Source organism: Geotrypetes seraphini, chromosome 2 (genome assembly GCF_902459505.1).
Source record: "Geotrypetes seraphini chromosome 2, aGeoSer1.1, whole genome shotgun sequence".
Lineage (NCBI taxonomy): Eukaryota > Metazoa > Chordata > Amphibia > Gymnophiona > Dermophiidae > Geotrypetes > Geotrypetes seraphini.
In genome coordinates, this window is record NC_047085.1 from 113,558,882 (window position 1) to 113,572,002 (window position 13,121).

The 13,121-nt window shown below is 40.4% G+C and overlaps 1 protein-coding gene across 7 annotated transcripts in view; it reads left to right on the forward strand.

The window, feature by feature from the left end:
- TOX (thymocyte selection associated high mobility group box) overlaps positions 1–13,121 on the forward strand; it is a 650,413-nt gene that overhangs the window by 368,811 nt on the left and 268,481 nt on the right. Inside the window, exon 1 of one of the 7 annotated variants that reach the window (XM_033933703.1) lies at positions 9,340–9,448. The exons of the other annotated variants lie outside the window; for them this stretch is intronic. The gene's annotated coding sequence lies outside the window, so the exon portion shown is untranslated. Of the gene's footprint in view, positions 1–9,339; positions 9,449–13,121 lie in introns of those variants that run through there. 7 annotated transcript variants of the gene reach the window in all.

The following is a 13,121-nucleotide window of genomic DNA, read 5'->3' on the forward strand; positions in this document are numbered from 1 at the left end:
ACTTTTTGGGCTTGCGAGCTACTTTTAAAATGACCAAGTCAAAATGATCTACCAACAATAAAATTTTAAAAAACACAAAGCACACTGTACGCAGAGAAAACGTTAATTATCATTTATATTCCGTGGGTTTTCAAAGAGGTCAAGGCAGATGACTTTATGCAATGTCACCTCAGGAACAACTATATAAAAATAGACAAAAATACCCCCTCCCTTTTTATTAAACCGCGATAGCGTTTTTTAGCACAGGGAGCCGTGCTGAATGCCCTGCACTGCTCTCGATGCTCATAGACTCCCTGCGCTAAAAACTGCTATTGCGGTTCAGTAAAAAGGGGCCATAGTACAAAATATAGACAGCAGATATAAATTCTCAAAACGGACATATTTTGACCACTAAATTGAAAATAAAATCATTTTTCCTACCTTTGTTGTCTGGTGATTTCTTGAGTCTCTTGGTTGCACTTTTTTCTTCGGAGCCATTGGCTGGCCCGGAACGTCCTCTCCGACATCAGAATTGACGTCGGGTGGGGAAGTTGGTTGGCTAGGTGCTTCTGAGTCAGAAAGCAAGTAGAACGCGAAGGCAATGTGATCGACTCGCGTTGTCTTCGCGATCGACCTTTTGGGCACCCCTGCGCTAAAGAGTTGTTAAAATGTATCTTAAAAATGTCCTACGCTTTCAGCGGACTGGGTCCTTTAGGTTTTTATGTGGATTATTTTCATGTGGATTGCTCAATTGTATCTTTGGAACTTTGGTATTTTCAATAAAGTCCATTTCAGGAACATCATCACTCCACAGTGTTTTTTTTGTTTCTCATAAAGATGTCTTACAGTTTCCTTAACATGAAAATGTCCTAATAATGAATGCGGATTATGTTCCTAAAGACATCAAATTTGTTATTGAGCAAGGAGATCAAGATGCTATTGCTTTGCCTAATAATTTGGATGTCTCTCAGTTTTTAGAATCTTCACAAGATTTAATTTTGTAAATTGGCAACTTTGATAGTTCTTCTACAATTCTGAGCTATTAAAATTGATAAGTAGTTATGATGTTTCCTGATGTTTCTCATGCAACTCAGATAAAAAGAAGAGCTTTTTAGCAATAGAAGAATAAGACAATTACTATAGGTACAAATGTTTTCCTTAAACATCCATGCAAATGTTTGGTATTACATCATCACAACATGCATAATAAACTACTCTGCCTATATTTTGTGACCAACGACCTTAAAAGTTAATACAGAAAATTATCAAAACAGGCCTCAAAGCTCCAAAGGAGATCCACAAATATAGAAACGAAATAGTCTCTACAAGGAGTCCCAATTATTCTCATTGGCCCAATAAACATTATCAACAAGTTAAAAAGTGACAAATTACCTGGTCCGGATAGTATACTAAAAGAACTCAGACATGAAATTGCTGACTTGCTCTCAGTGATCTGTAACCTGTCGCTAAAATCGTCTGTAGAACCTGAAGATTAGAAAGTGGCCAATGTTACGCTGATTTTTTTAAAGGGTTCCAGGGGAGATCTGGGAAATTACAAACCAGTAAACCTGACTTCAGTGCCGGGCAAAATAGTGGAAACAAGTATAAAAAATAAAATTGTGGAACATGTAGACAAACGTGATTTAATGGGACAGAGTCAGAAGGTGTGAATAAACACGGGGATAAAGATGAGATGATTGATGCAGTGTATCTAGATTTTCAAAAAGCTTTTGACAAATTCCTCATGAGAGGCTCCTGAGAAAATTAAACAATCATGGGATAGGTGTCAAAGTTCAGTTGTAGATTAGGAATTGGTTATCCGATTGAAAATAGAAAGTGGGGTTAAATGGCCATTTTTCTCAATGGAGGAGAATAAATAGTGGAGTCCCGCAGGGATCTGTAGTGGGACCAGGGCTATTTATGATCTGGAAATTGGAATGATGAGTGAAATGATTAAATTTGCAGATGACACTAAATTGTTCAATTTTGTTAGAATGTATGCAGATTGTGAAAAATTACAGGCAGACCTTAGGAAATTGGATAACTAGGTATCCAAGTGACAGATTAAATTTAATGTGGACATATGCAAAGTGATGCACATTGGGAAGAATAGCCCAAATCATAGTAACCAGATGCTAGGGTCCACTTTAGGGGTTAGCCCCCAAGAAAAAGATCTGGGTGTCGTAGACTATACGATGAAATTTTCCACCCAATGTGCGGTGGCGGCCTTAAAAGCAACCAAGATGCTAGGAATTATTAAAAATGGGATTGTTAACAAGAGTAAGAATGTTATAATACCTCTGTATCGCTCCATAGTGCAACCACACCTGGAGTATTACTTTCAATTCTGGTCTCCTTATCTCAAGAAAGATATAGTGGAACTATAAAAGGTTCAAAGAAGAGCAACTAAGATGATAAAGGGGATGGAACTCCTCTCATTTGAGGAAAAACTAAAAAGGTTAGGGCTCTTCAGCTTGGAAAAGAGACATCTTAGGGAAGATATGATTGAAGTCTACAAAATCCGGAGTGGTGTTGAACGGGTACAAATGGATCGATTTTTTACTGTATCAAGATTTACAAAGACATGGGGACACTTGATGAAGCTGCAGAATAATGCTTTTAAAACCAATAGGAGGAAATATTTTTTCACTCAAAGAATTGTTAAGCTTTAGAACGCATTGCAAGAAGATGTAGTAATGTTGCCAGAGGACGTGGTAATTTAACTGGTTTAAAAAAAGGTTTGGACATGTTCCTGGAGGAAAAGTCTATAGTCTGCTGTTGAGACAGACATGGGGGAAGCCACTGCTTGCCCTGGATCAGTGGCATGGAATGCTGCTACTATTTAGATTTTTGCCAGGTACTTTTGACTTGGATTGGCCTCCATGAAGATGGGACTCTGAGCTAGATGGACCATTAGTCTGGCCCAGTTGGGCTAGTCTTATGTTCTTATGATGATTATAATTAACAATAGTGCTTGAAATTCATATCACACAAACCCACCAATTTTTTCATACATTTGTGCCTCCAATGTTCAATAAATCTCTTCAATATTTGTGGATTCCCTTTGGGGCTTTGAGGCCCGTTTTGATAATTTTGTGTATTAACTGTTAAGGTCACAAAGGGGCACTAAGGGGCTCATAATTGAAAGAAAAATACATCCAAAAACCGGCCTAAGTTGACACGTGGACGAACATTTCTCAAAAACGTCCAAGTGCTGATACTAAAAACGGGTTTTGGATGTATTTATAAATGACCTAGGCCTTCATAGTGCCGCTGAACGACCAAAGCTAAATGGGGCATTTCAGAAGGAGTGTCGAGGGCGGGATTTGGGCGAGACGTGGGCTGGCTTAGACTTAGTCGTACAGCATGTATAACCGAAAGTTATACAGCCCACGATCGACGGAACTTAGACGTTGTGACTTAGACCATATAAAACATGGTCTAAGTCACAAAAACCCACCTAAAGTCACCAGATAAGCACTGCAAACACATAAAACAGACCCCCACAGACTACCCCAGTGATTACCGACCCCCCCCCCACCCCATCCCCATAAAAATATTAATCACACCTTTAAAATTCAGCTTCCAGACCATCATCACCTGGCTGCCTGGCATAGGAAAGCCTAGTCGTCCAGCACAGAGGCAGCTTAAGTCATCTTGGGGATGGGTTAGGGACCCATAGAGAGGAGGACCCATGCCCATAAGCCCCTGTAATCACTGCATTGATACTTAAACATGTGCACTCCCCTATACATCCTCAAAACCCTTTTTTACTGGCATATAAGTGGCTCCTGCAGCCATAAGGGCTATTGGGGTGGTAGATAAGTGGGTCTAGGGGATTCTGGAGGTGGTTTGGGGGGCTCACCGTAATCTATAAGGGAGCTGTAGGGAGGAGAAGACATGGTACCCTTTTTATGAAATTCACAGCAGTGCTCTGTAAGGTACCCCACTATTTAGGTGCCATGTCTGGGTGTGCAGTCCATCAATTTGCAGACCCCTCTCACGTCCAACAGGGCTTGTTGTAGGCGTTTTGGACTTGGATGAAAAGTTGGACGAAAATGTGGTATAAAGATGGACAATTTAGCAGCTTGGACGATCAGATCGGCAGGACGTATAATTAGACGATTTTTGAAACAAAAAAAAGTTGGACGTATCTTTGAAAATGTGTCTTAAGTTGTTTTTTACTTTGGACGACTTGCGAGATGGACGTAAACGGACTTAGACGTCCCTTTTGATTATGCCCCTACCCGCGTTTTAGCACAGATTTAGCGCGCGCTAAATCAGTATATGTGCTAACCGCTAATGCATCCATAGAATAACATGCACACAATAGCATTTAGCATGTGTGTAGCACACGCTAATATTTAGCGCACGCTAAAAAGCTTAGTGCGCCTTTGTAAGAGAGGGGGAAATACAGGTGGATTCGTTTATTATACATATTTTCCTAAAAAATTAGTCTGCCCCTCCAGCTTTTTTGGTGTATAGTATTATATCAAAACACTCAGTATGTATTTCTTCAGGCAACTCAATTGGAGTCATTTTTGCAGAGCAAGGCAGTAGTTGAACAAGAGAAAATGTCTTAGATTTTATTTTTCTTTGGATTGAGATAAAATAAATAGGGTTCTACAGTTATTATTTCTGTGTCTTTGCCGTGGAGTTTTCTTTAATTTATCGAAGGGTTGATTCACCATGATGTGGGCTTTATACCAGAATGTTTTTGTTGAATTAAGAATGTTTTATTTTGTGAATTTATAATCCTATGGTATTCTTTGTATTATGTATGTAATAATTAATTTTTTAAAAAATGATAGATACTGAGGATGATTCAAAAAGATATTTGAAACTATTTTCAAAATATTTATGGTGCAGCAAAGGAGGAGGTACCAATTATCCTCTATTAATGCCATCTGCTCTATGCAGAGATTTGCCCACAAAGGGACTTTGAGGTTAAAAGCCATTTTTATCCACATTGCTGCCTGAAAATTACACTCCTCATCGTAGCTAAATGTGTGTGTTTTGGGGAAAACCATCTCGATGTCATTAAGGATTGAGGGAACACTCAGAGTATGAATAGGTACAACCACTGACTCTGAAGCCTTGCATTGAAGAATTCTGGTGTAGAAGGACTGAGGTTGAGATATTACTAAAGAATGACACGGGATGGTTTCCCGCAGTTATCCGCAGGGATTGGGATGATGACAAATTATGTCACTGTGTCAGTCTAAGGCATTCCTTGGTGTGTGCTGTAATAAGGAGAAAGAAAAATGTACATGAAAATTGCTGGGTCAAATTCAGTGGCACTTATCTGGGTCAGAATTGTTCCTACCTGGATAAGTGCTTCTGACTGAGGCTGTACCCAAATTTTCAGCAGTATTATGCAGATTGTGCCAGGGTGCTCCAGGAAAAGAGCTTGGGCGGAGTTTCAGGTTACCTAATTAGTGGTAATTTTCAGTTGACAGCACTGAATATCCAGGTATAAAAAAAAACAAACTGTGGTGATCAACATTTAAATCAGATGCTGTCCACCATGCTTTATTTATAATGTATATTGCCTATGTGGAACTACTGTATGTGAAAATCTTTGCTGAAATCTAAGCATACCCCATCTAGCACTCATCCTTAATCCAACTCTCCGATCACCTACTAGTCATAGAAATTCTTCAGATTTGTCTGACAGGATCTACCTCTAGTAAAACCTTGCTTCCTCATGTCTTGCAATCCATTGGATTCCAGAAACTGCATTATCCTCTGTTTCAGAAATGTTTCCAATAATTTATTTACCAGAGAGGTCAGACTAACTGGCCTGTAATTCCCAACCTCCTGCTCAAGTTATTGGCCCACAGTTAATTGCTTCCTATAAAGACAAGTTTTTAAATTACGGTCAAAGGACATATAGCTCTGATTGTTCCTAATAGCAACCGGAAGAAGTTCCTTTCCAAGCAGTGTAAATTGCTCTGCCCTTTTCAGCCTACAAATGGTTTTGGTAGGTATGGTCAGTCTCAGTTAAACTGAAAAGTGAAGGATCCTAGATGGAACATAGATTGTTCTAAAGTTTTTCGTTTTATGTTAAGCAGGACCTTGAATCAAATGGACTGAAAATTCTACAGGAGCAGAAACACACCTTGGAATCACTATGGATAGAAATTCCATGTATAAAGGGGAAAAGGATAGTGATAGGAGTGTACTACCGTCCATCTGAACAGAATGAACAGACAAATGTTGAAATATTATCAGAAATTAGGGAAGCTAACAAATTGGGTAACACAATAATAATGGGTGATTTCAACTACCATGATATTGACTGGGTAAATGTAACATCAGGGCATGTTAGGGACATAAAATTATTTGATGGGATCAAGTGCCCTCAGTAACCAGAGGACACTCACTGAAAATCAGGGGAGGGAAATTTCAGGGTGATGCGAGGAAGTACTTCTTCACTGAAAGGGTGGTAGATCATTGGAACGAGCTGCCTCAGAGGGTGATTGAGGCCAGCAGCGTGTTAGATTTCAAGAGAAAATGGGATATTCATGTGGGATCTCTAGGAGAGTAAGAATCAGGGAGTGGGTCATTGGTATGGGCAGACTCGATGGGCTATAGCCCTTTTCTGCCGTCAATTTCTATGTTTCTATGTTTCTATAAGTACTGCTTTATGGAACAGCCAGTTCAGGAACCGACAAGATGTGAAGCAATTCTAGATCTAATTCTTAGTAGAGCACGTGAATTGGTGAGGGAAGTAATGGTGCTGGGGCTGCTTGATAACAGTGATCATAACATGATCAGATTTGATATAATCCCAGGAATAAGTTCACACAGGAAATCCAATACAACAGCATTTTACTTTAAAAAAGGAGACTATGATAACATGAGAGGAATGGTAAAAAGAAACTTAGAGGAGCAGTTGCACAAGTCTAATCTGATCTTATGCTCTGAAATGTAACCTAAAATACTAATCTTGACTAAAATCCATTATATAAAACCCCCTAACAGAGACTCTAAAGGCTACACTATTGCCTAAACTGACTTTGCTGAAAAAGCAGAGTACTAAACTAAAAATGTAGTAGAGAAGGACAATGAAATAACCTACTGAAACCCAAGTTTTACCTGTTACCAATGGAGTTTTCTTCCCCTTATCAGATCCTCATTCAGCACCTCTTTAGGACAAAGAGCAGTTGAGATCTGGGTTACCTTTTATTAGCTGTGTTTCTAAAGTTAAAGTGGTGTCAGCTACATCACTGTTCTTCAACCGCCGGTCCGTGGACCGGTGCCGGTCCGCAGGAAATTTCTGCCGGTCCGCACAGGGCCGGCAAGATTGCTGCTGCTGCTAAAGCTGACAGGAAGTCTTCTTTCTGATGTCAATTCTGACGTCGGAGAGGACATTCTGGGCCAGCCAATCGAATTGACGTTGGAAAGAAGGCTTCCTGTCGGCTTTAGCAGCAGCAGGGCGGTAAGATAGCAGCGGACCGAGTGAAAGGAAGGAGGGAGGCTTTTTTTTTTTTGCACGGCAGGGAGGGAAGGAGGTAGGCAGGCAAGCAGGCTGGCTTTGGCCAGGGAGGGAGGGAGAGAGGTAGACAGGCAGGCAGGCTGGCTTCGGGGGTGGGGGTGGGACAAAGTGTGGAAGGCAGTGAGAGGGACATAGGAAGGAGGCACGGGGGCACTAAAGACAGGAAGGGGTACTAAGGACATGGGAAGGATGTCCTGGGGGCACTAAAGACAGGAAGGGGCACTAAGGACATGGGAAGGAGGCACTGGAGGCACTAAAGACATGGGAAGGAGGCACTGGGGGCACTAAAGACATGGGAAGGAGGCACTGGGGGCACTAAAGACATAGGAAGGGGCACTAAGGACATGGGAAGGAGGCACTGGGGGCACTAAAAGACATGGGAAGGAAGCACTGGGGGCACTAAGGACATGGGAATGAGGCGCTGGGGGCACTAAGGACATGGGAAGGGGGCACTGGAGGCACTAAGGACATAGGAAAGAAAGAGGGAGGGAATAGAAAGGGACAATTCTTGGGCCTGAGTGCAGAAAGAAAGGATACACAGACAGAAGGAAACGCAACCAGAGACTCATGAAATCACCAGACAGCAAAGGTAGGGGAAATGATTTTATTTTCAATTTAGTGATCAAAACGTGTCAGTTTTGAGAATTTATATCTGCTGTCTATATTTTGCACTATATTTGTCTATTTTTCTATAGTTACTGAGGTGACCGAGCTCGCGGGGATGGGGCGGAAACGGGGTTTTAAAATTTTAGACCTAGTAGTTTGCCGGTTCACGAAATAATTCTTTTATTTCTGCCGGTCCACAGGTGTAAAAAGGTTGAAAAACACTGAGCTACACCTCCTGGATGAGTCACTCTGCACTGATCCTGACCTTTTCACTTTTCCTTTTAATCTTATTTCTATGCATGTTGCTTTAAAAAAATCTATAAACCCGAGTACAGTTTATAAAAGAAAAATTCCTGGCTAAAGAATTATAACAACATATGGCCAAAGCATTACTAGTGAATGATATTTCAGTTAAAGACCTTTATTTTGGACCTTTAGCTCCCGTAGAAAAGACAGTGGACCAGATGTACTAATGGTTTTCTTCATTTTTGTGTCTTGGGGGAAGTCATTAGTACATCTGGCTCATTTACTGCCAATACATTTCTTGCCATTTGGATAATATGTCTTAATACTCATTTATACTAGGCTGAATTCTTTAACCGTGAATATAGCTATATATACAGAAATTAAAATTCCAAACTTGCTCTTTCAGATAGGCTAATTCAACAACTAAAGCATCCCAGTAAAGGAAAGTCAATGGCTATACTGTATATCAATATTCAGAATTGTGGAGATAAAGGATATTGGTTATCAACATGGGTTACTGTTAAGACATGCTATTTTACAGTTATTAGTAGCTAGTGTGACAGGAAGAGTCCTGTCATGCTGGAAGAAACCCTGCAGTGCTCTAAAACTATCCCTAAACCTACTCCTAGGAGCAGGCAGATTAGGGAAAATGCCCTGCAGAATTTATCCCCAGTGAAAGGCTACCCAAAAGTGACCCGATTATACTTGCCTAGTTCTAGTGTAGGGAATACTAAAGGCAAAGAACTACAGGTACCAGCATGCACCAGGCAGGGGATAGCAAAATCCACAAAGGGATTAGCTCCTGCAATCAGCTCTTCTGGGGGCAGGGTTAGTGAGCAGGGAAGCTATCCAGGCTGATTAGCAAAGCACCAGAGAACCACAGGTGTTTTGAGAGGCAATCAGCCCCATGCTAGAGAAAAGGGTGTGGTCTCTAGGCCAAGGAGGCAGCCACAAACTTACAGCATTCCTGAATCTTTGAGGAGAAGCAGACCTATGCAAGCATGGATTCAGAAGGCAGAGACCATCACTTCCCAGAACAAGCAGGTAGAAAACCTCAGATGGAAATGCCAGAAGAAATGTCAGTAGAGGATATTGAAATGGAGCCTGAGGAATTAGGTATGTTTGAGGGCATGGTCACAGAGTGAAGTCTTGCAGAAGTAAAAGCTGTTTCTGATAATGTGGTATTGCCTCACAAAACAAAGTAACATTTGCGGACGACACAAAACTCTCCAGTAGGGTTAAAACTGTTGAAGAATGTAAAGAACTACAAAGGGACTTGAACAAACTGAGTGAATGGGCAAATAAATGGCAAATGTGCTTCAATGTAGAGAAATGCAAAGTCTTGCATATAGGGAAAGGAAACCCGATGTTCAGCTACAATATGGGGGGGGGATGGTATTGGGGAGGAGCAACCTAGAAAGGGACTTGGGGGTCTTAGTGGACCAGTCATTGAAGTTGGGAGCACAATGCGCAGCGGCCTCCAAGAAGGCGAACAGAATGTTGGGAATTATTAAAAAAGGAATCACTACCAGAACCAAAGAAGTTATCCTGCCGCTATATTGGGCGATGGTACGCCCGCATCTGGAATACTGCGTTCAAAACTGGTCGCCGTACCTTAAGAAGGATATGGCGACACTCGAGAAGGTCCAGAGAAGAGCAACAAAGATGATAAGGGGCATGGAAGGCCTCTCATATGCTGAGAGGCTGAAGAAATTGGGGCTCTTTTCCCTGGAAAAATGAAGACTTAGAGGGGACATGATAGAAACTTACAAGATCATAAAGGGTATAGAGAAGTTAGAGAGGGGCAGATTCTTCAGACTGGCGGGGGTAACAAAAACAAAAGGGCATGCAAGAAAATTGAAGGGAGACAGATTCAAAACAAATGCTAGGAAGTTCTTCTTCACTCAGAGGGTGGTGGATACCTGGAATGCGCTTCCGGAGGAGGTGGTAGAGCAGAGTACGATTTTGGGTTTCAAAAGGGGGTTGGACATGTTCTTGAAGGAAAAGGGGATTGAGGGGTATAGTTAGAGGGGTACTATAAAAGATAAAATGTCTTACTTAAAGGATCACTACAGGTCATGGACCTGGGGGGCCGCCGCGAGTGTGGACTGCTGAGCACAATGGACCTATAGTCTGACTCGGCAGAGGCGATGCTTATGTTCTTATGTTTAATTAAGAATTACGGCTTCTGATTAACTAAGGGTATCAGAAGAGTTAAGAAGCCCATGCTCTGGGTGAGACAGTTAATTACACCCTGAGAATTGCTCCAGAGACAAGTTGCTTGAAGTTGCCATATTCTTTTCTTGAACTGTAAAGTGAATAAGCATGGTGAGCTAATAGGCTGTTTAGCCACCAATGAGAGTTTTTTGTTTGTATGTTTGAATTGCACTACAGTATAAAGCCAGAAAATAAAGTCATCTTAAAATTCACACGAAACACCTGTAGCGATATTTAACTCATCACAGGTTATATAGTAATGAGATGTAAAAATGCAAATGCATGTAAAGCAACTTTTACTATGTAAATTCCATGACCCAACTTGCAGTGAATACCAGATGCCCACCACAAATCACATTGTGGCCCTTAAATTACTGTAAAATATCCCCATTGTCTGGGTCATCTCATAAAGTGGCAGCACCTATAATACTACATTTCTCCCTCTAAATCCACGAGGTTTAGGGGCAGAGCTGGCCCCTGAATATGGAAAATCATGGATAACTTTTAGGGCTGACTCTGACCCACCCACTTTCAAGACCTTACCTGGTGGTCTAGTGGTGACACGGAGCAGGAGTGATCTTCCTAAGCTCCTGCCCTGTGCAAAACCGTCATAAAAAATGTAGTCTCATATATGTATACCCTTGAGGAAAGGAGGAACAAGGGTTATATGATACAGATGTTTAAATATTTGAAAGGTATTAATATGCAAACAAATCTTTTCTAGAAAAGATTAATTGGTAGAGCTAGAGAACATGAATTGTGTTACAGGGGGGTCAACTTAGGAGTAATAATATGAAGTGCTATATCACAGAAAGGGTGGTGGTTGTTTGGAAAGACCAGAGAATTTCTATATGGAAGAACAGAAACAAAACATCTTAGACATGCTTAAGTGGCAAATCTAGTCATTCAGAACTAAGGCTAGTGCTGGGCAGTCTTTTATGGTATGTGTCCCAATTATGGCTATGTAGATCTGGTAGGACATGAGCAGGCTTTGATGGCAATTGCCAGTCATAAATAGACATTTATGATCAGTGCCCTTAAAATAGCAAGTCAAATTATATCGTGCTTTGTCTTGTTTGATATCTCACTTAAGGTAGATGGTAAAAGTACTTAGTAATCATAATAATAGTTGTTCATATCAATTGCATGGACCTTCAGACCGCAGCCGGGCACAGCGCTACCGGTTGCTTTACTCTTCGTCAGCCCAGCCTTTATTAATTATTGATTAAGACTCATTTTTCACATTTTTTTACTTTTGTTTACTATTTTTGATTTTTTTTTATATAGTGGTATCCGAAGAACGTCACTTATCTTTCTAGTGATCTGTCCTTCATTCACCTCTCCCGACATGCATGTTTCACAGTGAAACCTTTGTTCAGGGTCGAGGGAAACATTTGAGGGAGCATAATCAAACTTGCTTGATGTTGCAAGTTCGATTAGGCTGAATTTGTGTACGTTTGATTTTGATTTTATTTCTTATATACCGCTATACCGTGAGGTTCAAAGCGGTTTACAATGAAGATAGATTAAAGATACATTAAAATAAAATAAATAAAAATGGTACTTTGGATTTCCCTAGCTGTCCCGAAGGCTCACAATCTAGCTAAAGTACCTGAGAAAACAATAAATAAAAATAAAATAAAATAAATGAAATAAAGTAAATTCCAGTCAGACAATAGGATCTGATGTTAGAAGTTCATAAAGACGATATGCCAAGGAGCGAAAGCTGGTATGCTCCTTGAGCCCTGACGTATGCAGCCAAGCCAACACACAATATTTCAGCCATGAGGTTTTCCCATGGTTCATGTATTATCTGCCTAGTTGATAGGCAGATTAGAAATTTTTTAAATAAATAAATGTTACTATGTAAATTAATAATTCTGCTTGTGAGCCTCATTGCAAGCAGCATTATTTAATTGGCCCAGCAGCATTAGGCCACCAGCTGCCTGGCCATCTCTTAAAAGGCAATGTTTCTTCAAATATATGTAATCTGGATAGAATAATAATCTTCACTCTATATGCATTATTTTACAGGACGCCTCAGCCCCACCACTCCACCGCTGTAATAATTTGCTACCGCGGGAAGAATTATGTGGTGCCTCATCATTGGCTGCCCATTTTGTAATAATTTATTATATTTTATGGCATATTTCAAAAATACTCTGTTTCTTCAATAGCAAAGATTTTTTTAATAAATATCTCAAATGTATAAGAATATAAATAGTACTTATCTCAGCCAAACCTAGGAGTCAGACCCGACATGTTTTGCACTAAAAAAGTTCTATATCAAGGGTCTCCCAAGGCTGCCGCTGTCATCCGACTCCTATTATGTTATGATAATAGGAGTTGGATGACAGCGGCAGCCTTGGGAGACCCTTGATACAGCACTTTTTTAGTGCGAAACATGTCGGGTCTGACTCCTAGGTTTGGCTGAGATAAGTACTATTTATATTCTTATACATTTGAGATATTTATTTAAAAAATCTTTGCTATTGAAGAAACATTAGAGTATTTTTGAAATATGCCATAAAATATAATAAATTATAACAAAATGGGCAGCCAATGATGAGGC